At 56.5% G+C, this 22,078-nt stretch overlaps 1 protein-coding gene across 13 annotated transcripts in view; it reads right to left on the reverse strand.

Moving 5' to 3' along the window:
• Positions 1-22,078, reverse strand: part of SH3TC1 (SH3 domain and tetratricopeptide repeats 1) — a 63,583-nt gene that overhangs the window by 40,024 nt on the left and 1,481 nt on the right. For 8 of the 13 annotated variants that reach the window (XR_012434601.1, XR_012434602.1, XM_074039355.1 and 5 more), the window contains exon 1: positions 4,326-4,421. The exons of 1 other annotated variant lie outside the window; for it this stretch is intronic. The gene's annotated coding sequence lies outside the window, so the exon portion shown is untranslated. Of the gene's footprint in view, positions 1-786; positions 1,824-2,645; positions 3,037-4,325; positions 4,422-9,837; positions 10,188-22,078 lie in introns of those variants that run through there. 4 more of the 13 variants (XM_065544715.2, XM_074039352.1, XM_065544717.2 and 1 more) reach the window with 3 other exon arrangements.

A 22,078-nucleotide genomic window follows, 5' to 3' on the forward strand; every position in this document is an offset into this window, starting at 1 on the left:
GAAAACCCAGAGGTGGTCAAGACTGACCTCAGGACTCCCAGGACAGTGGGTGTCAACTGGCACACCTCCCATTGCCAGACGCCTTGGCCCAGCAACCCCAAGGAAGGCCTACATCCCCAGTACACAGATGGGGAAACCGAGGCTCTGAGGGGTCAGGCAATTCTGCCTGTGCGCACTTGCACACACACGCACGCACACACACACGCACACACACACGCACGCACACACGCACGCACGCACACACACGCACACACGCACGCACACACACGCGCACACGCACGCACACACGCACGCGCACACACACACGCAGCACGCACACACGCACGCACGCACGCACACGCACACACACGCACACGCACGCACACGCACACACGCACACACGCACGCGCACGCACACACACGCGCACACGCACGCGCACGCACACACACGCACACGCGCACACACACACACACGCACACACACACGTGCACCCGCACACCCGGCAGACCAAAGCAGAAGCGCACACTGCAGCTGCCATCCCTGCTGCCTCTTCCCCGCCCGTGAGCACCTCCTCCATTCCCGCACTGCTCTTGGCTCGGGCCACCACTGCGGCGACAGCTCCCTTCACAGAGGCTCCCCAAGAGGCCGCTCCCCTGTAACATTTAGTACAGAATGAGGAAACCCTCATGGGGGGGCGAGTCGGCTGCAGGCAGGGACAAGTGGGTGTCATGTAAGCCCAGCCATCACCCCTGCCCCCATGGCTGTGGCTGTCACCCTGAGAACCGGCCTCCCAGGCCCCAGCTCACCGTACACTTTGGGCTCCATCAGCAGAGCAGGGGCAGGAGGAGCCCACCGTCTAAAGTCTTTGGTTTCAACAACCACCACGCACCCCTGTGCTGTGCCAGCTCTGAGCCGGCCAGTGGGAACACAGAGGGAGGAAGACCCAGACCTGCTAAGTTGAGAATTTAGACAGAATAGCGATGGTTCCGTGAGGCAGGTTCTATGAGGCATAGAGAGGGTCCCCTAGCCCTGGCCGGGGAGGGAATCTCACAGTCAGGGAAGGCTCCCTGGGGGACCTCAGACCGCAGGGCCTCAGCAAGACCAGCCCCGGGCCAGCAAGGCTTGCAGAGGTGACAGCTCCTGGCTGTGAAGTGGCCCCGGCACACCCCCTCCCACCTGCACACTTACTCCAACTATAACCTGATTGGTCAGTTTGTGGCCAAATCCTTGCCACCCCCCAACCACCTCTGGGGGCCGGGAATGGTGAATCAGGAGACATCTGACGCCAAGAGGCGCCCAAGAGACCCTTCAGGGAAACTGCTCGCCCAGGAGTGAGAGCAGGGTGCAGCCCGTAAGACGCTTTCCAAAGGAGGAAGTGTGCGTGGAACTGCGGACACGGAACATGGCCTCACTGATCAAATGCCTTGTGCAGCCTGGGGCCTTCGCCCTCCCTGTTCCCATGTCCTGGGACCCTGGTCACGCCTGGAGAGCTCTGGGCACCTTCGGGGACAGCGCGGGACGCTCCGGCTGCCCTTGCCCAGCCTCAGACTTCGCTTTCTCCTCCTTGCTTTGCAGGACTGCGGTCCTGGTACCTGTGGCCGCCTGTGCCCACCACCTGGCCCGGGGTCTGTGGCAGCACCAGGAAGCCGCTGCCTGCGAGGCCAGGCTGTCTTCCCATCTCATCTCCGGAAGCACATGGAGGGGTCTCGACAAAGCGCTGGGGTCCACTCCCTGGCGTGCGAGCTTCCTGGTTTAGGGGGTCTTTTGCTCCCAATGCCTGACCTCGGGGTCCTCGTCCTCCCATCTCTGCCTCTTTGTCCCTCAGGAGCCAGGTCTCATGTCCCTGTAAGCAGAGCAGGAGTCCCAGCAGCCTTTCTGCATCCACTGGCTGATGCCCGGGACACCTGCCTGCCTCCCAGCCCACCTCCCCCTGGGTTAGGAACGGGCCTGTTCGAAATGTCATCCAGGGCTTCTATGGGCCTGGCACACAGCCGGTGCTCAGAGACGGTCTCCTGAGAAAAGGAGGGCTCCCCAGGCTCAGGGAATTTCCCACCTGCTGTTACAACCCTAAGCGTGGGGTTCCTGTGCAGAGCCTGGTGATGAGGAAGTGAGTTCCGTCTCCGCAGCGTCCCCTCCCTCAGCCCTGCAGGCCCAGCCACCACTGCACAAGCAGAGGCCCCAACCACGGGTAGGTGTTGATGCTCCCAGGGGCCAGCTCACCGAGCTGGGGGACCACCAAGCAGCCTGCAGGACTCTCTCCTTCCTGCCTTTATCCTGTTTGTTCAGTTTATCATCAGGACAAACCCTTGGAGGGCCCTGGATGGGTCAGAACAGGCCCCAGCCCCAGGCCAGCCTCCAGCTCCAGGAGAAGGGGTGGAGTTTGGCTCCAGAACATGGAGACGTGGGGCCAAACCCTGGTTTCTGGGAGACCTCTCCATGCCTCAATTTACTGAGCCAGAAAATGAGAATGAGCACGCACACCGCACAAGTGGGTCGAGTGGGTAAAAGGGACAGTGCTCCTGGTCCACAGTCAGAGTTTGGCGAGTGTGGGTTGGAAGAAGGAGGGAGAGGGCCCGGGCCGGCCCTGAACGGGTATGGGAAGCTTTGGCCAAGCTTTCGCCAGGCTGTTACTGAACAAATACTTCTAGGGTCATTGAGACCTCACCTATGCCACCAAGCACCTCTGGAGTGTTGACTTGTCACCTCACATCCTGGGGTGACACTGTCCTTTCAAAATTCATGCCCACAGGAACCTCAGAATGGGGCCTTATTTGGAAATAGTCTGTGCAGACGAAGTGACCTTCACTTAAGATGAGGGTGTTCCAGATGGGGATGGCCCTAAATCCAGTGCCTGGTGTCCTTGTGAGTAAAAGAGAAGACACGGAGGCACACAGAGGAACCGGAGAGGAGGCCACGTGACCACCAGGGTGGAGAGTGGACTGATGCAATCACAGCCAAGGAGCGCCCGGAGCCACAGGGAGCGGGAAGAGGCAGGGAGGAGCCGCCCCAGGAGCCTTCTGAGGGACACCTTGAGTTCGGAATTCCGACCTCCAGAGCTGCGAGAGAACATGACCAAGAGGGCTCCGTCATGCGCTCTGGCAGCACGGGAAACCGGCGCACCCGTGCACTCCTGGGCCCTGCCGTCCTCTTCTGTGTTGTGCGGCCATCCTCACTCGTGTTGCTGGAAGAGTGAGTGATGTCTCCGTGCATAAAACGCTGGCCCAGCGCCCGACACGGGACAGTTGTCATCGCTGTCACAACGGTGTTGACAGTCACATAATTATGGCTGTCCTTGGCTCACCTGGAGGAGGGAGGCACCACCGTGCCCCTTTCACAAAGAAGCCACCAGCTGCGGTGACTCTGCCTGCCCAAGGTCACACAGCCAAGCAGCACAGGTGGGGTTGAACCCAGGCGGTCTGAGCCCAGCCCCCGCGTACCCATCCTAAACCTAACCCTGACTTGGGCCCAGCCGTGCCTCCAGCCACAAGCTCAGCCGCAGCCCCGCTGCCTGGCACTGGGAGGCCACACCCTGAGTGGCCGGCCCACATGTAGGCTGCCCCTGGCCCTGGCACTGGCTGACGCCACTAACTCCCCGCTGTGTCACTTTGCTATTCATCTCATTTGAGCCTCATCAATGGCAAAAAGTCGGAAACTCCCGCTTCACAGACAGGGCAGGGCTCCCGGGGCTCCTGGGGAATCACGCACAGGCCCACAGGGGGACTCAGTGGTGTACACACACGGGACCACACGCCCCGGCACACCTGCGGTTGAAGGCTGGGCCCAGGCCCTCCCTGGAATTTTCAGGCTGGAGCCCCTGGTCCAGTGGCTGGTCCATTTGGTTGTTGGAAAAGAGACCAAGGTGGCAGCGTCAAAGTGGCTGGTTACAGCCACCGCGGTGCCGGGTGAGGCTTAGAGGTGCTGGGCTCGCCCTGGTGGGTCTGGCAGTGTGGCCCGAGCTAACCGGGGGCTGGGGTCACACCTAAGACCCGCCGGACTTGGAATCCAGCGACAGGCTGGCTCTGCTCCCAGACCCCCAGGGCTGCTCACGCCAAGGGTCAGCATGGGGTCAGGCCAGGTCCCAGAAGCAAGGGTGCTTTGTCAAAGCTGAAACCGTTGCCCGTAATCACTGTGGATTGGCACTGCCAGCACCTGTGAGCTCTGAGTGGGGTCTGCTGAAGGTGCCGCCGACCTCCCCGAGGCCCCCAGCTCGCAGTTTCGCTCCACTCCCATCCGAAACAGCTCAGAAAAGTCCTCAAGAAAGTGTAAAGATCCAACCGTGGCAAGACCCGCAGACAGCAGCCTGCTCGGCCAGTCCGCACCCCACCTGCCCCGGAGCCCCCCGTACCTGAGGCGTGCTCCTCGGGGGCAGCTCCCAGGCCCACAGGACCGTGGCACGCAGGCACCAGGTGGCCGCTCCTGGCCCAGCGCTGGCTGGCCCCACAGGGCTGTCTCCAGCTGGACGGAGCAGGCAGGGGCCGCCCACAGCCGGGCTGACTGCACAGCGGCCTCCGCCCCCTGCTTCCTGCCCTACTTCCTCCCTGCGCCTGAGGGCCGGTGACGGAGAGGCAGGCCCAGCGCGGCTGCACAGACACCGCAGCCGGTTGATCATTAGCTCTTTCCTGGACCGGCTCCAGGCCCTGTCCTGCCTGCCCGCTGCCCAGCCCCCAGGTTCTGTAGTAGAGGCCGGGGCACCCAGTCCCCCGCCTAGGCTGGGATTGGGGAAGTCCACCAGCCACCGGCCCTCCAGCCCTGCCAGCCTCAGCTCTGCTCTCTGTTCCTCTTCCACTTACTGCACACACACATGCATGCACACACACACACGCATGTGTATGCAGACACACAAACACACATGTGCATGGGCACAGAGACTCACGAGCACAAGTGTGTGCACACAGACAGGCACACGTATGCACACACACGCTCACATGCAGTTCCTTCCGTCTCCGCCCGGGTGCTGCCCGGGCCACTGGCTCCATCAATGGGAACACTTAGGGGAAGAGATGGGCCCCCCTCCGCCTCACCGCCAGCTCTCCTTGTAAACCTGGCCTGTCCCAACGGGCCTACCTCTTTACCTCCCCCCACTGGCTCCAGGCCTGAGCCAGGTTTGAGAGCAGGAACCTCCCTGGCCAGGCGGACCCAAGGCCAAAGCACGGAATCTCACCCCTGCCCGCTGAGGAAGCCTGACCTGGGCTCGCGTCAGCTCAGACAAGAGGCAGAACTGAACTGTTGGCCCCGCCTGTCTGCCTGCTCTGATGCCCTTGCCAACACAGGAGTATGAGCACCCACGTGGTGGATGTGGGCTGCTGACTCTGGCCCAGCTCTAGGAAATGGGAATGGGAGGGATCCCTCCATCCTGTGCTGTGGTAGGTTGGTGCTTTACACACACCTGGTTTAATAAAACCAAGAATAATCGCTAAGTTAAATAGTAACGTATCCATCTCACAGATAGGAAAACTAAGTCTCAGGGGGTAATGTGACATGCCCAAGGCCAGTGACCAGCTAGAAGATAAGACTGGAACCAGTTCTGACTGGCTTTAGGGCTGGGCTTTTCAACCCAGGCACTACTGACATTTGGGGTCGCATCCTTCTTTGTTGCAGGGCAGGGGGCTGTCCTGTGCACTGGAGGGTTTTAGCTAGTCCCTGGCCTCCACCCACTGGATGCCAGTAGCCCCCTCCTCTAATCATAACAGCCAAACAGCTCAGATATTGATCCCCTAGAGGTGAAGTCGCCCCAGGCTGAGAATCCCCACCCCAGGTGAGCTACTCAGGTCAAAGCCCCTCCCAGCCCACACCTGCGTCCTTCATCCTCACCCTCCCGTCCTGCTCACCTTTCTCTAATCACAGGCTCTGCCCAGGGGCTACCGCTTGCCTCAAGTCCCTGCATCCTGCATGGCAGCCCTAAAGTCACACCTTCCCTCCCCCTCACTGAGGCCAGGGCCTGGGAGCAGGGATGCAGCTGCAGATGCCCATGCACATCCCCTCGCTGCCCCGAAAAGACGAAAAGACCTCGGGGAGGGCCCACGTGAGGCCCAAGCCCCTTAGAGGCCCAGCCTCCAGGCTCCCCGGCCGGTCTGGCCAGGCCCCACCTTCCATGCCACCAACATGCTCGGTGAGCACACGGTGGGTTGCGGGGGGTGGTTCAGAGGCACCAAAGGACACTTTCAGAGAGTCCCCAGTGGCCGCAATCTGGAAGTCTGACCCACAGGCAGAGGGGCAGCAGCTCCCAGACCAGCTCTTATTCCCTGCGGGGACGCGGCTCCCCAGCCCCGGCTCGTCTGAGGAGGAAAACGGTGGTGTCTCCAGCCTCATCCAGGGACAGTCACTCTGTCAGTTTCGTGGAGCTGCCACAACCAAGTGCCACAAACTGGGGACTCCAGACAGCAGAAATGTCATCTCTTACAGCTCTGGAGGCCAAAAGTCCAAAATCAAGCTGTGGGAAGGGCCACAGTCCCTCTGGAAGCTCCAGGGGAGGCCTCTTCCTGCCTGCTCCAGCCTCTGGAGCTCCACGTATGTTCTGCTGGAGGTTGCATTGCTCCAGTCTCTGCCTTTGTCTTCACCCAGCCTCCTCCTCTGTGTCTGTCTCCTCTTCAGTCTCTCCTAAGCGCCCTGTCACTGGATTTGGGGTCCACCTGAATAACCCAAGATGATCTCATCTACAGACCCTTCAGGAAATTACATCTGCAAAGACTCTTTTTCCAAATAAGGTCAGGTTCACAGGTTCAGGGTGGACGTACCTTTTGGGGTCAGCTCGGTACATAAGCTGTGATGCAGGCCTGGGACAGTGGTTAGAAATAGTGGCCCCCAACCACAGCCCCTCAACCCCAGCAGCCTGCAGCCCCTCCAGCCTGGTGTCCTCCCGGCCCCCTCCTTGGGCCTTGGGGATGGATGATACAAGGTCCGGGGACCCCATCCTGAAGCCCCTCCTGGACTCCAGCCCTCAGCACCCCACCCTTCCTTGCAGACACCTGCCGGCCCCATCTCCCACCTTCCTTCTCCCACCAAAGCTCAACTTTCATCCTGCCCAGCCCCCGCCAGCTGGGAGCCTCTGTCCAGCTCCCTCTGCCTCCCCTGTCTCAGGGGACTGGGTAATGCTTCCACCCTTCACAAAGGTCCCGCTGCCGAGGCCCAAAGCACTTTGGGAGCTAGATTCTCCTGGCACCTTCCCTGTGGAATGGGTGCAGCTCTGGGCACCCACCTCTCCTCCGTTTGGGCTGCTTTCCTGGGTGAGCGGCCACCCCTGAGGCATCTGCTGCCCCAGTGCCCAGGACCTGTGGATGCCCACAGACGCACTCAACATCACCACCCTGCCCCAGGTCTCCCTCTCCCTACGCCTCCACCAGTGCCATCTATAGCCTCTGTGGCTTCCTCCCCTGCTCAGCGAGTCTTCTCCACCGAGGGTCACATTCATGCCTCGGGTCCAACACGTCTGTCAACACAACCTCACGGAGTGGTCACTTCCTCTGAGTAGCCCTGGGGGTCAGGCAGGCGGGACGTGAGATTCTGTGGCTGTGCCCTGAGTCATCATAAAGATTAAATTAGACTTGAGGACTTTTCCAACAAGCCGAGCACAGGTGCATAGCTCAGTTGCACTGAGATTCTGTGCCCACGCCGAGTTCTCTCCGTGGCCTTGGCCCAGCGAGGAGCACAGAGCAGCTGCGCTTCACAGGCAGGTGGGGAAGAACCAACGTCCCTGGGAGGTCAGTGCCTCCTACCAGTGCCCTGGCCGCGTTGTCCCCACCACGGATGGGGCTGCCTGTGCCCCTGCACAGATGATGGCCCCAAGGGGCTGTGGAGAGAAGTGGGGAGTGGGCACCCAAGACCACCTGCGTTAACTTGCTGCCTGCCTGTGGCACCTCCTCCTCCTCCTCCGGGCCTCAGTTTCCCGTCTGTGACCTGAGACTCAAAGCGGGTGCCCCCAGTTCTCCAGCCTACTCACACCTCTGCCCCTTCTCCAGAGTGGGCAGAACGCTCCTCTCCTGGCCAGAGACGCTTGGCTTCCCCTGTGTTTGTTTTTCTGGAAGCTGCGTTGAAAAAAGCCCCCAGACGGGCTCCACATCCACACACGGGTCTGGAGACATTTCCTCTCCTGGCCATTGTCCCCCGTGGTGGCTGGAGACCCCGTATCCTGTTTGTCTCTGCAGCTGTACTTCTGGCCCAAGGCCGGGGGAATTTTCCAAGAGCCTCCCCAACTGCACAGAGCACCCTGACCGCACACAGCACACCCAGCGGCCTCCTGGAGGAAGGAGCCTGAGCCTTCAGGGCTGGGGGCTTTCCAAGCAGGCCCACCTAGAGGCTGCAGATCCTGGGGCAGAAGCGCACACAGCCCTGCTGCCAGAGGGGCCGTCTGAACTCCAACTTAGGCTTCAATTCTCCCAGGACAATCTGTCTCTCCTCTGGGCCTCAGTCTCCCCATCTTGCAAATGGTAGAGTTGGGCTTGGAGATTTCTTTTTTTTTTTTTTTTTTTTTTTTTTGAGGCGGAGTCTCGCTCTGTCGCCCAGGCTGGAGTGCAGTGGCGCGATCTCGGCTCACTGCAAGCTCCGCCTCCCGGGTTCCCGCCATTCTCCTGCCTCAGCCTCCCGAGTAGCTGGGACTACAGGCGCCCGCCACCACGCCCGGCTAATTTTTTGTATTTTTAGTAGAGATGGGGTTTCACCGTGTTAGCCCGGATAGTCTCGATCTCCTGACCTCGTGATCCGCCCGTCTCGGCCTCCCAAAGTGCTGGGATTACAGGCTTGAGCCACCGCGCCCGGCCTGGGCTTGGAGATTTCTAAGTGCCCTCCAGCTCAATAGTTTTGCTCCCTGATGTGGTTGTAATAAATTCCAATTGTCACTTGCCAAGAAGATGCTCAGCCCTTCATAAGGATTGTCATCACATGGGGCTTGCTGATGGCCCCACCAGCTTGACTGTCTCCGGATGCCTGCCGGTGAGTGTCTCCTGATGCCCACTGAACTAATTTACAGAGGGGCTAGAGGAGGCATGACCTGCCCAGGGCCACACAGCTCCTATGTAGCAGAACCAGCCCAGATCCCAGTCCTTCCAGCCCCAAACCTGTGATCCTCACTGTCAGGCCTCTGAGCCCAAGCCAAACCATCGCATCCCCTGTGCAAGCATCCCCTGTGACTTGCACGTATATACGCCCAGATGGCCTGAAGTAACTGAAGAATCACAAAAGAAGTGCAAATGCCCTGCGCTGCCTTAACTGATGACATTCCACCACAAAAGACGTGAAAATGGCCAGTCCTTGCTTTAAGCGATGACATTATCTTATGAAATTCCTTTTCCTGGCTCATCCTGGCTCAAAGGCTCCCCCACTGAGCACCTTGTAACCCCCACTCCTGCCCGCCAGAGAACAACCCCCCTTTGACTGTAATTTTCCTTTATCTACCCAAATCCTATAAAACGGCCCCACCCTTATCTCCCTTCGCTGACTCTCTTTTTTCGGACTGAGCCCGCCTGCACCCAGATGAAATAAACAGCCATGTTGCTCACACAAAGCCTGGTTGGTGGTCTCTTCACACGGATGCGCATGACATTCACCCCTCCCTTGACTGCCCTCTGGGGCTAAGGTGTGAGTGGAGCAGCCGGAGACAAAGGCAGTGGTGCCCTCAATTCCCGGAAACCCCGGGAAGCAAGTCCTGCCCAACAGTCTGCGGTTTTTTAGGGAATCTAACACCCACTCCTTTGAGCTCCAAGCCCCAGTGTTAATCTTTGAGATGCTGCTCTGGAAAGCAGCAACCCTCCTCTCTCCCTTTCCTGATCTCTGGGACCAGCTGGTGTTTTACTGAATTATAAGACAAGGCGGCCCATTGCCAGGGTGAGGGGACAGTCTTAGAGTTTCTCCATCTCGTCACCCACCTTTTACACCAGGCTGTTTTCCGTCTCTGGCCCGCTCTGGGCTGGGAAGCTGCTGAACAGGTATGTTAGAGTTTGGAGAGAAAACAAAACGAGCCACCCTGTCCAGAGGCTTTCCCTGAGGGCGGAACAAACTTGTTCTCAGCAAGTGCTTCCCATCCCGGGGTTTGGCTGCTCCGGAGTCTGGGCAGACGAGGTGCCGGGGACACAATCTCTAGCCAACGTAGAAGCAGCAGGCATGGCCACCACCGCCTGGGAAAAGCGAGTGCGCCTTCAGACTTCTCCTGTGACTGTCCTGGGTCGCTCAAAGAAGCGACCAGACCTGTTCCTGCGTCCTTCCTTCAGGAAAGCCCAAATCGGACCCACCTGTGACAGAGCAGTATAAGCCCCCCCAGCCACGCCCTTCAGCTGTGGTCTTTTAGCCCTCCCCCCCTTTAATTATCCATCTCAGAAGGTCCCAGGACAGCTCCTGCCAGCCCCTGCGTGCTGACCAGGCTCCCTGAGGTCCGAGCCCCAGGGTGCAACTCAAGTTGGGGGGAAGGGGAGTTCCTGGCTGGGGAGCAGAGGCCCTGCCTTCTACCTCTTTTGTCTTTGTGTTTTTCAGCCTCCTGCAGCAAATGATGACAGCTGTAGTCATAGGAAGGCACAGGTGGTTTGTGGCTTCATCGCACTGTCTCAGAGCATTTTCAGTTCTTGGCAGTGAATCATCTCGGGCTCAGAAGGTGATTCCGGACCTGCCCCCACATGAGCAGGGGTCTCCGGGACTACATCCCTCCCAGGAAACTGCACCTCTGAGGGTCGGTCCCACTCTCCACCTCCAAGTAATGCTGCTTTTTGCAGCTTGGAGCCCCACCTGCCACTGACGTTGGCAGCACTCCCATCCCAGCTCTGCCTTCTGGCACCCCACCTGTCCCATGGTTTGGCTGCTCACAGGAGGAGCTCACAGACAACGGGGGGGTAACTGACTGGGAAACAGACCAGGATGGCAAAGCACGATCAGTGCAGCAGCAAAGGGAGGCCTGGGAGGAAAGAGAGCAGGTGAAATCTAGGAAGGCTTCCTGAAAGAGGAGGCACCTGCGCTGAGACTTGGAGGGAGAGGAACCAGGCAAAGCAGGGGAGTAAAGGGCTTCTCAGGGTTCAGGGCCAGCTCAAACAACTGTGATCCTGGCAGGCAGTGTGCTAAAATCTCCCACAGCCACTTCAAGGGACTATGGACACTGGCAGCCAAGGAGAGGCCAGCATGTTTGCACCCCAAGGGGTTAATCTACAACGCCATAAAAGTGACTCTCAGGAATGCAGAGGCCTGGGGCTAGAGGCTACCCGCACTCTCCCCACTTCAGCAGGCTGCTGGTTCTCCCATTGGTCCTGTCCAGCAGAAACAGGCACGCAGGAGCCTCCAAGGTCATTCTAGAACAGGGGAGGCAAACGTGCTCTGGGTAGGGCCGGAGGGAGCATGTTTAGCTTTGCCAGTCATCAGGTCCGTCACAACCTTGCCCTTACAGCAGGAAAACAGACAGCAGTAAGTGAATGGGTGTGGCCACGTGCCAAGAAAACTCTCTGTAATAGTATAATACAAGATGGGGCAGCAGATTTGGTCATGAGTGTGGTTTGTAAGCTGAGGCCGTCTTCTGTTGTGAAACAGGCTTGAAACATGGGCCCCGCTTCACTGCTCCACCCTGGTCATGCCTGCAACGGTGCAAATGTGCACACAGAGAAGTCAATCACCAGGTGGCGACACGAACCTAAACGGAAGAGAAGGCAACAAATAAAGACAAGTGGGCCGGGCATCGTGGCTCACGCCTATAATCCCAGCACTTAGGGAGACCGAGGCGGACGGATCATGAGGTCAGGAGTTCCAGACCAGCCTGACCAACATGGTGAAACCCGTCTCTACTAAAAATACAAAAATTAGCTAGGCATAGTGGCGCATGCCTATAATCCCAGCTACTCAGGAGGCTGAGGCAGGAGAATCACTTGAACCCTGTAGGCAGAGGTTGCAGTGAGCCGAGATCAGGCCACTGCACTCCAGCCTGGGCAACAGAGCGAGACTCTGTCTCAAAAATAAAATAAAGACAAGTGGTTGGATAAAAAGATTGTAATTTACAACCTTCAGGCTTATAAATGGGGAGATTGAGGGGCAAGGCAAAAATGACCTTCACCCAAGGTCACAGGAAGGAGAGTTCTGGTGATTCCATGGCCCTTTCATTTTAGATGTGACTGAATGCCGGACACCATGGTTCACCCCTGTAATCCCAGCACTTTGGGAGGCCGAGGAGTTCAGATCACTTGAGGTCAGGAGTTCGAGACCAGCCTGGTCAACATGGTGAAATCCTGTCTCTACTAAAAAAAAAAAAAAGATACAAAAGTTAGCCGAGTGTAGTGGCAGTTGCCTGTAATTCCAGCTACTTGGGAGGCAGAGGTGAGAGAATCACTTGAACCTGGGAGGCAGAGGTGACAGTGAGCCAAGATCTTGCCATTGCACTCCAGCCTGGGTGACAGAGCAAGACTCCGTCTCGAAAAAGAATGAATGAATGAATAAATAATTATATAAGTAAATGTAACTCAGAGATCGGCCCTGCCCCTGGAGAACACAGCCCGGCCAGATCCCAGCTCCACGCTGAGCAGCCCTGCCATCTTTCCCAGTCTCCGATTCCTCCTGTATAAAATGCTGTCTCTGCTAAACGCAGTATTTCCCGGAAACACAAACAAGCAAAGTTGTCCCCGCACACCTCCCAAGGCATTCCCAAGCCCTACTCAGACTCGAGAACGTGGGGGGGGAAGGACCAGCACAAATCTCTCCCGAGGTTCCTTCCTGAGTTAATTCCTCTGCACACCCAAGTTTGAGGACGGGTGTATCCGGGCCGGCACGATAAGCCGCTAGTCTGGAGCCTCGTACCAGCCGGTGCTGGAATGGCAGCATTGTGAGTCATCCCCCGGAAAGGGCTAGGATGATGCTCCACTCAGCAGCGCTCACACTGTGTTATTTCTGGCCTTTGCTGCTGAAACCGGCCCCTGATCAGAAGAGCAGAGCTCTAAGCCCCGTGATTTCAGGAACTGCTCTTTGCAAAACAAGGACACAGGGCTCGTAGGCTTTCCAGACGACTGATGGCCACCCCGGCCGGATGGGTGGCTAGGCCGCCGGGTCGGAGGCCCGCAGGAAGTGGTCAGCAGTTCTCGTGCCTGGGCTGGAACTGAAGACACCCACCCCCAAACTGGCTGGAATGTCCTGCTCTGTCGGGGCAGGCGTCAGCCTGGAGCCCAGGGAATCGCTGACTCTGCGGCCCAGCAGGTCCACAGTCCTTCCTTCTCCCGCTGACCAGGTGCCTGAGACTCCTTAGCACAGTGCTCCTCATCTGGGGGTGGTGAGGGAAGCGAGCTGTTTCCCCAGCGGAGATTTCGGAAGAGGGACCTTCCTTCCTTGGAGGAAGCTGACCAGAGAGCCCTCACTGCCTACATAGGAGCCCCCACGGCAGCCCTGCAGCTCCCGCCAGTCCTCGGCATCTCCACCTTTAAAACCACGAGGAACAGAGGTGCAGAGAGGGTAAAATCACAGAGCCAGGGCTGGGCGCAGTGGATCACGCCTGTAATCCTAGCACTTTAGGAGGCTGAGGCAGGAGGATCTCTTGAGTCCAGGAGTTCAAGAGCGGCCTGGTCAACATGGTGAAAAGGTGTAGAGGTGAAACCCATCTCTACAAAAATTACAAAAGATTAGCTGGGCATGGTGGTGCACACCTGTAGTCCCACCTGCTTGGGAGGCTGAGGTGGGAGCATTGCTTGAGCCGAGAAGTTGGAGACTGCAGTAAGCAAGGACCGCACTACTGCACTCCAGCCTGATCACACTATTGTACTCCAGCCTGGCCGCACTGCCGCCCTCCAGCCTGACCGCACTGCTGCCCTCCAGCCTGGGCGACAGAGCCGAGCCCTGTCTCCAAAAAAAGATCACAGAGCCAGAAGAGGCCAAACCCCAGAAACACCCTGTGGACCAGCCAGCTGGTGGGGCGTGGGTGACCAAGAGAGAGTGCACAGAGGAGAAGGCCCCAGATGATGGCACATGGCAGGGGCTACAAGGCTGCTATTCTCCCAACAGCCTGGGGACATCAGATCCCAGCTTACAGAAGAGTCCCCCCAGGACTCCCAATCCCATAAGCTCGAACTCCTCAGATCGCCAACTTTCCTGAATCAGGGGTGGGACCGCAGCCGGAATTTTGGCATTCTGCAGAGCCCAGTCATGGGGGTTGATCCTGACCTTGGCTTACACAATCATTAACCCTGCCCAAGCACACACTCCCCCATCTCCTCCTAGGGAGTGAAGTCCTCCAGCTGGGAGCCACCTCCGGCAAGCTCGAGGCTCCGAGGCTGATGTCACTGCAGGCAGAGGGGAGGAGGGCTCCAAGGGGGATTCCTACAGGCCCCCCGCTACCCACCTGGACGGGGCCAGATGTCACAGGGGGCACGCTGGTGATCGCAGGCACCTGTGGCCAGTGCTGCCCTCCCAGCAAAACCTCAAGTGCTGTTTTCCACGCCCTACTTCCTGGCCTCACATCAACGCACCCACCCCACGCTCCCCAAAACTACCCAGGCATAGGCCACCAGCGTTTTCCACGTGGCTAAGCCCAGCAGTCCTTTCCCAGCTCCCTCTTCCTTGTCTCTCCAGCTAACTGGTCCACCCGCTGACCACACCCTTTGGATACCTTCTCCTGCCTCCCAGCCTCCTCCTCCCTCATGGTCACACCTTCTCTAAGGGCCACACACTGTGTGGAGAGCTCACGCCAGCGGGAACTTCAGAGCCACCTGCTTTCACTGAGTTCCCCAGGCTCCAGCTCAGAATGACGGCCTGTGCCAGTGCCACTGTCTGCCTCTCTGATGGCCAGTAGCTAGCCCAGACACCACCCAGCCAGAACTGGACACCTACTGCCCCTCCCCTGCCCTGAATCTTAGCAGATGGCACCATAGGGCACTTGGCACGTGACCCCTCTCTTTCCCCACCTGGTTACATCCAAGCCACCGTTGCCAACCTCACCCTACTCTCCCTTCCCCCTGCTCTCCCCTCCCCCACCCCCGGCGGGGCCCTGGCCACCCTGTGCTGTCCCACACCCCTGACTCCTGCCCTGGTCTCTGCACACCACCCCTTTCTGGCAACGCTTCTCCTCCAGGCTGTGACTGCGGTGTATTGCCTCCTCGAAGAGGCCTACCCTGGCTGCCAGCCTGGCCAGCCCTTGCCCTGCACCCTGGAGAGCCTCAGCATGCTCCGCCCCTCCTGGGACTGGGGCCACTGTCTATCACCACCACTTTCTTCCTAGGCAGGTCCCCTGCACTGCGGGCTCCTCCAGCGAGGGCACTGGCGGGTCTTGCTCTCTGTGGGCCCCGTGCCCAGCACACTCTGCAAACATTTGCTGAATGACTAACAAACCAAGACCCGGTGATAGGGGCCGGGCTGCCCAAGTCAGGTGGGAGCCAACAGCCCCGTGTGTTCTGAGCGGGGTTCGCCTCTGCCAGACATGCAGAAGGGGACAGAGCCCACTCAAGTGCACTTCTGCTGAGGCAAAGCTGTGTGGGCAGCTGGGTGGGAGGGAACCACCGGCTTGCAGTGGGCACGGGCTTGCCCTAGGTGGGGCTTGAGCTCTCCCGCCTCCTGTTGTCGAGCCATGTGTGCCTGTGAGCGGTGCCCGGCAGGATCTGGCCACAGCACTGGCTGCACCTTCCCCCGGGACACTGGAGAGACAGGGAGGGGGTGGCTGCCTTGTGACAGGTACCCAGTGCCGGCTCCAGGCAGCAGCCCCTTGTTGGGCCAACATCCGTAGCTGCCACCGCACATGCCTGCTAACCAGCTGGGGTGTCGCCCAGGCGGCGTCACAGGTGCGTGGCCCACCACTTTGGTGCCTAGCCAGGTGTGGGTCCCAGGGTCTCCCCTCACTTGCTGCAGGATGGACACATCCCTCACCCCTTCTACCCTGGCATAGCCCTCCCCTGCGCACCAAGGGTAGCGTAGTGGTCCAGGTACCACACGGAGGGGACCAGGAAACTCCCCCACTGGCCCACACAGCGCATCCTGGGGTGCGACCCAATGATGGAGAGCAGATTCTGAAGCCTGGGTTCGAAGCCCCTGGGGGAGCTGCTTTATGGTCCTGCCCAGGCCCAACACCTGCCAGCGCAGAGGAGGGTCCCACAAAGGACAGCAATCATCGTCATTATTGTTCAGTGGGGAGGATCAGCAGGCAGCGTGGCCCAGATCCAACCTGCCTACCCGACGCTGGGCCTGGCCCCGTGCTCAGCATCCGACATGGATGAGTCAGATGCCCACCATCCTCTAGAGAGCCCAGACTCAGCCTCATGGTGGAGACAGCCATGGAGCCAGATGGGACAGCTCGGCCGGAGTGGCCATTGCGGAGGGGTCGGGAAAGGGGAGCACTGCACAGCCCCAGTCCTGCCTGTAGACAGCTGGGGAGGCTGCCTGGAGGAGGGGCTCTGCACCAGCCTCCGCCCAGGAAATATTTGTGAAATACATTCCCTGGCAGGAAATAAACACAGTGGGCCTGGAGTGTCTTGTAGCATCAAGAAGTAAGGAAGTGATCCATTGACCGGCCAATAGATAAATGGATCAACAGATCCCCGAAATGATGGAACTGTGACAAAGGGGCACAGGAGTCAACTGAAAGAGCTCCCAATGGCCAAACCTGGGACAATGTGAACAATGAAACACAGGTAAAGCAGTAGCAATGTCAACCCCAAATAGAAAACAAATATGTAGGCCGGATACAGTGGCTCGTACCTGTAATTCCAGCACTTTGGGAGGCCAAGACGGGTGGATCATGAGGTCAGGAGTTCAAGACCAGCCTGGCCAATATGGTGAAACCCTGTCTCTACTAAAAATACAAAAATTAGATGGGCGCAGTGGTGCAAGCTTGTGATCCTAGCTACTCGGGCAGCTGACAGAGGAGAATTGCTTGAACCCAGAAGGCGGAGGTTGCAGTGAGCCGAGATCACACCACTGCACTCCAGCCTGGCGATAGAGCAAGATTCCATCTCCAAAAAAAAAGAAAAAAGAAAGAAAGAAAACAAATATGTATGAGTCCACACCAGTACAAATAAGTGATGGGATAGCTGGGTAAATGGGGGAGAAGAGACAGACAGACCCCCCGGGCAAAAGAATTCCAGCTAATTTAGGCTGAGGGGCAGAGCATGACCCCCACTCCTTTAGTGTGGGATGCACATGGTGGCTTCCTTCCACAGAGGATAGTGTGGAAATGGGGAAACCCAACCAACACCCCTCAGCCAGGTGACAAGGGTCAACAGCATCAATGACAAAGCCTGTTGATAGCAGGTGTCCTTGCTATGATGCGAGCAGGAGTGCACTTTGCTGTCGTGGTCTTCCTCCCCCAAACCCATAACCCCAGTCTAATATGAGAAACACATCAGACAAATCCAACTGACAGTGTAGAACAGGAGTGGCGTTGGGTGGAAAAGGGTACAAGTGAGGATATTAACTGTGCTTGGCAGTCAGGGAAGGCTTCCTGGAGGCAGTGACATTTGAGCAAGGATTTGAAGCGTGGCAGGTGTCACAGAGGGCAAGAGAAGGTCGGGCAGGAGTCCCAGAATGGGCAAACGCACAGCAATGTGCCTATAGGAGCACGTCTTTTCTCTTTCTTCTTTTTTTAGATGGAGTCTTGCCCTGTCACCAAGGCTGGAGTACAGTGGCGTGATCTCAGCTCACTGCAACCTCCACCTTCTGGGTTCAAGTGATTCTCCCACCTCAGCCTCCCAAGTAGCTGGGATTACAGGCGCTCGCCACCAAGCCCACCTAATTTTTGTATTTTTAGTAGAGACAGGGTTTCACCATGTTGGCCAGGCTGGTCTCGAACTTCTGACCTCAAGTGATCTACCCACCTCCGCCTCCCAAAGTGCTGGGATTACAGGCGTGAGGCACCACGCCCAGTCTCAAGCGGTTTTTTAAAAGTGTTTTTTTAACCTAAACTTTATTTTTAAACTTTAGATAGAAAAGTTGGGAAGCCAGTGCCAGCATTGGCAGAAACTCTCAGCAGCCTCCCCCGTGATGACCGTCTCACACCTGCGTCACCTGTCACATCCAATAAACCCACGTGGACCCGCTATTGTCACTCACAATTCACACGTGACTTGACTTCCTTAGTTTCCCCTAACATCCATATTCTGCTCCACCCGGAAGCCCACGGGGGACACCGCGTGGGGTTCATCACCTAGTCTTTTGGGTGCCTTTTGGCCAGGATGCTTTCTGTTTTCCTGACCTCGACATTTCTAGGGAGAACTGGCAGGGATCTTTGTGATTGTGCTTGCACTGGGGTTTGTCTGAAGTTCCAGTCCCTTCACTTTTAATTTGCAACGAGCAAATTTTGCGGCTGGCCTCGGGTCAGAGTCAGGCTGGCCCCAGCCCCTCCGCCAGCAGCTGCTGTTAATTCAACCATGTGTGAGAAGCTGACCTCCGCTTCAAGCACCAGAGGGCAAGACCAACTCCACAGCAAAACAGCAAGGGGCCCGCACGGACAGTCCTGTCTATCGCCCTAAAATGTAGGAAATGTTGCTCAATGTCCCCCTGTCAGGGAGTGCAAAAAGACCCCAAGGTACCCTGTGGCACCTCCTAGAGCAGCAGCACCTGGCATCCAGGAACATACCCTAGACAGGCTGCAGAGAGCATGGTGCCAGCAGGGCTGATCTGAGGGCAAATGAACAACACTCATAAAGCCACGACTGTGCTGACCCTTTGCCCAACAACCTGACTCCTGGGAGTTTACCCTGCAGATGACTGTCGAATTCCAAAACGGCAGGGTACATAGTTGCCCATACAGTTCATTTCTAACAGCAACGCCTTGGAAATAACCCGGTGTCAGATCAATCACACTCCAGACACACAACAAGTAGCCAGCAGCTATGATACAGAACCAAGGCGTTCTCTGAGTGCTAGCAAGGAAAGATCCCTGAGACATATTAAGCAGAAAAAAGCAAGTTGCAGAGTGTCTGAAAGTGGGGTTAGGATGCGCTCGTATCTGTTTGCACTTGTGAAAAGAAACCTCAGGAGAATGAAGCCATTGGCAACAGCGGGAAGCTGCGTGGGTGAGCCACAGGGAAATTCTTGGCGCTGAAACTATTCTGGATGATGCTCTGATGGGGGATACCTGACTCCATTTCCCAAAAGACATTGAACTTTACAGCACAGGGAGCCTCAGTGTATGTACTTTTTTTTTTTTTCTTTTTTGAGACAGTTTCCCTCTTGTTCCCCAGGTTGGAGTGCAATGGCATGATCTCAGCTCACCACAACCTCCACCTCCCAGGTTCAAGTGATTCTCCTGGCTCAGCCTCCCGAGTAGCTGCGACTACAGGCACCTGCAACCACGCCCAGCTAATTTTTGTATTTTAGTAGAGACAGCGTTTGATCATATTGGTCAGGCTGGTGTCGAACTCCCAACCTCAGGTGATCCACCCGCCTCGGCCTCTCAAAGTGCTGGGATTACAGGCGTGAGCCATCGCGCCCTGTCTATGTATGCAAATTGTATTTTTTTTAAAAAAGTAGGCAGACAGGGGAATCCCAGGATGAATGTGAAATCTGACAAAACAATTAACTGTATCACAAATGTATGCGACAATCTCATTGAAGTGGGAGGAAGAAAGTTCCACTAAGTCTGTGAAACTGAAGGCAAAAGGAGCCCCACAGACGCACTCCGCTCTGGCTGATAAAGTTGCTTTCCAGCCGTCCACAGTGGCTCACACCTGTAATCCCAGTACTTTGGGAGGCTGAGGCAGGAGGATCACATAATCCCAGGGTTCAAGACCAGCCTGAGCAACATGATGAGACCCTGTCTCTGAAAATATAAACAATTAGCTGGGTGTGGTGGCAGGTGCCTGTAGTCCCAGCTACTTAGGAGACTAAGCCAGGAGGATTATTTGAGCCAGGGAGGTCGAGGCTGCAGTGAGCCATGCTCACACCACTGCATTCCAGCCTGGGCAACAGAGCAACAGCCTGTCTCAAAAACTAAATGAATAAAGTTGCCTCCCACAGGGATATGGGTCAGCCTTTCTGATACTTCTGTACACATAGACTGGAACAGAACTGTTAAGTCAGTGGATGGCTAACGGTGAAAGCCAGGTTTCTCAATGTTGGAGTGGGTGGTTGTTACAGATCGCCGGTGGGGCGGAGCTGGAATCCACTTAGTAATAATGGATTTGAGTTGGAGACGTCAGTATGAACTCACATTTAACCTAATAGAGACATAAATATTGCATCTAGGCATACTTAGGGACATGCATATATACGTGGTTAGTGTATACATATATGCCTTCATGCTCTGTCAGCTGAGAGGGCCTAAAAGAAAAGACACCCAGGCAGGCACAGTGGTTCATGCCTGTAATCCAACACTTTGGGAGGCTGAGGTGGGTGGATCATGAGGTCAGGAGTTCGAGACCAGCCTGGCCAACATGATGAAACCCCGTCTCTACTAAAAATACAAAAATTAGCTGGGTGTGGTGGGTGGTGAGCGCCTGTAATCCCAGCTACTCAGGAGGCTGAGGTAGGAGAATTGCTTGAACCTGAGAGGTGGAGGTTGCCATGAGCCGAGATTGTGCCACTGTACTCCAGTCTGGGTGACAGAGTGAGACTCTGTCTCAAAAAAAATCCACCTGTAGTCCCAGCTCAGGAGGCTGAGGCAAGAGGCTCCCTTGACGCCAGGAGTTTGAGGTCAGACTGGGCAATACAGTGAGACTTTGATGCTAAAAAACATTTAAAACAACAACAACAACAATAAAAACTAAAAAAAAAAAACAAAAAAAAACTTAATTTTTTTTTTTGAAGAAAATATCCCCACATAGCAGCAAGCATACCTAGCACCCAAAGAGATCTTGGTTTCTAATACCTTTACCCAACAACAACAAAAGTCAGGGCTCAGGGAAATGGCAGAAACTGGGCCAAGAACTTGACAGGCTGCGCCTGGCCTATGGTGCCAGGAGAGTGAGTCGCTGCCTGCATGGGGGAAGGAGTGAAATCCCACATCAGGGGGGTGTGTCAAAGGGACATGGAACTAACTGAAAGAGTTAAAGTAATTTGAGCAAAACTAAGGTAGTATTTGATTATAACTCAAAGTGTAAAATAGATATCCACTAATCCGTCCTTAAATAAGTCAATAATGGAGTAACTGAGTAAATGGAGGGTAAGAGGTGGATCTCCCGGGCAGAAGAATTCCAAATAATTGATGTAGCGGCTCCACTCTGAAGGCGGGGACCAAGACTCCTGCTCCTTCTTTTTTTTTTGAGACGAAGTTTCACTTTTGTCACCCGGGCTGGAGTGCAGTGTCGCGAATCTCAGCTCACTGCAACCTCCACCTCACGGGTTCAAGCAATTCTCCTGCCTCATCCTCCCGAGTAGCTGGGATCAGAGGCGCCCACCCCCACACCTGGCTAATTTTTGTATTTTTAGTAAAGACGGGGTTTCACCATGTTGGCCAGGCTGGTCTCGAACTCCTGACGTCACAATTCGCCCACCTCAGTCTCCCAAAGTGCTGGGATTACAGGCGTGAACCACCGCACGCGGCCAACTCCTGCTCCTTAAGTGTGGGTTACACTCAGACTTCCTTCCAGAGAGGACCGGAGGGAGCGGGAGGAAAAGATAATCTTCACAAGGAGAAACCTGACCAACACCCCTCAGCCAGGTGGCCAGGGTCAAGGTCAACAGTGGGGAGTCCTGTTGACCGCGTGTGGCGCTGGGACCATGTGATGTGGATGGCACTGCGCCTCTGAGGTCTGTCCCCCAAGAACCCATAATAACTCCAGTCTAATCATGAGAAAAACTTCAGACAAATCCCAACGGAGGCACATTCTACAAAATCCCCACCACGCCTCAAAACTGTCAAGGTCAGCAAAACCAAGAAAAGTCTGAGGAACTATTACACCCCGGAGGACTCCAATGAGACAGGAGGACTAAATGCAGCGTGGGGTCCTGGGTGGGATCCTAGGGCAGGCGAAGGCGTTCCGTAAAGACGAAGGAAATCTGAGTCAAGTGCGGGCTGCAGTTAGTAATGAGGCATTGGTGGTATTGGCTCATTCGTTGTGACAAATGTACCCTACCAAGGTACGATGCTAATCATAGAGGCAGCTGGGTGGGGTTTTATGAGAACTCTCTGAACTGTCTTCCTGACTGTTTTGTAAATCTAAAAGGATTCCAAAGAATTCAGTCTATTAAAAGAAAAACAAACAAAAAGTCCCTGTAGGGTGGAACAAGTTTGAT

The sequence above is a fragment of the Macaca fascicularis genome, chromosome 5 (genome assembly GCF_037993035.2).
Source record: "Macaca fascicularis isolate 582-1 chromosome 5, T2T-MFA8v1.1".
In the NCBI taxonomy this organism is placed as follows: Eukaryota; Metazoa; Chordata; class Mammalia; order Primates; family Cercopithecidae; genus Macaca; species Macaca fascicularis.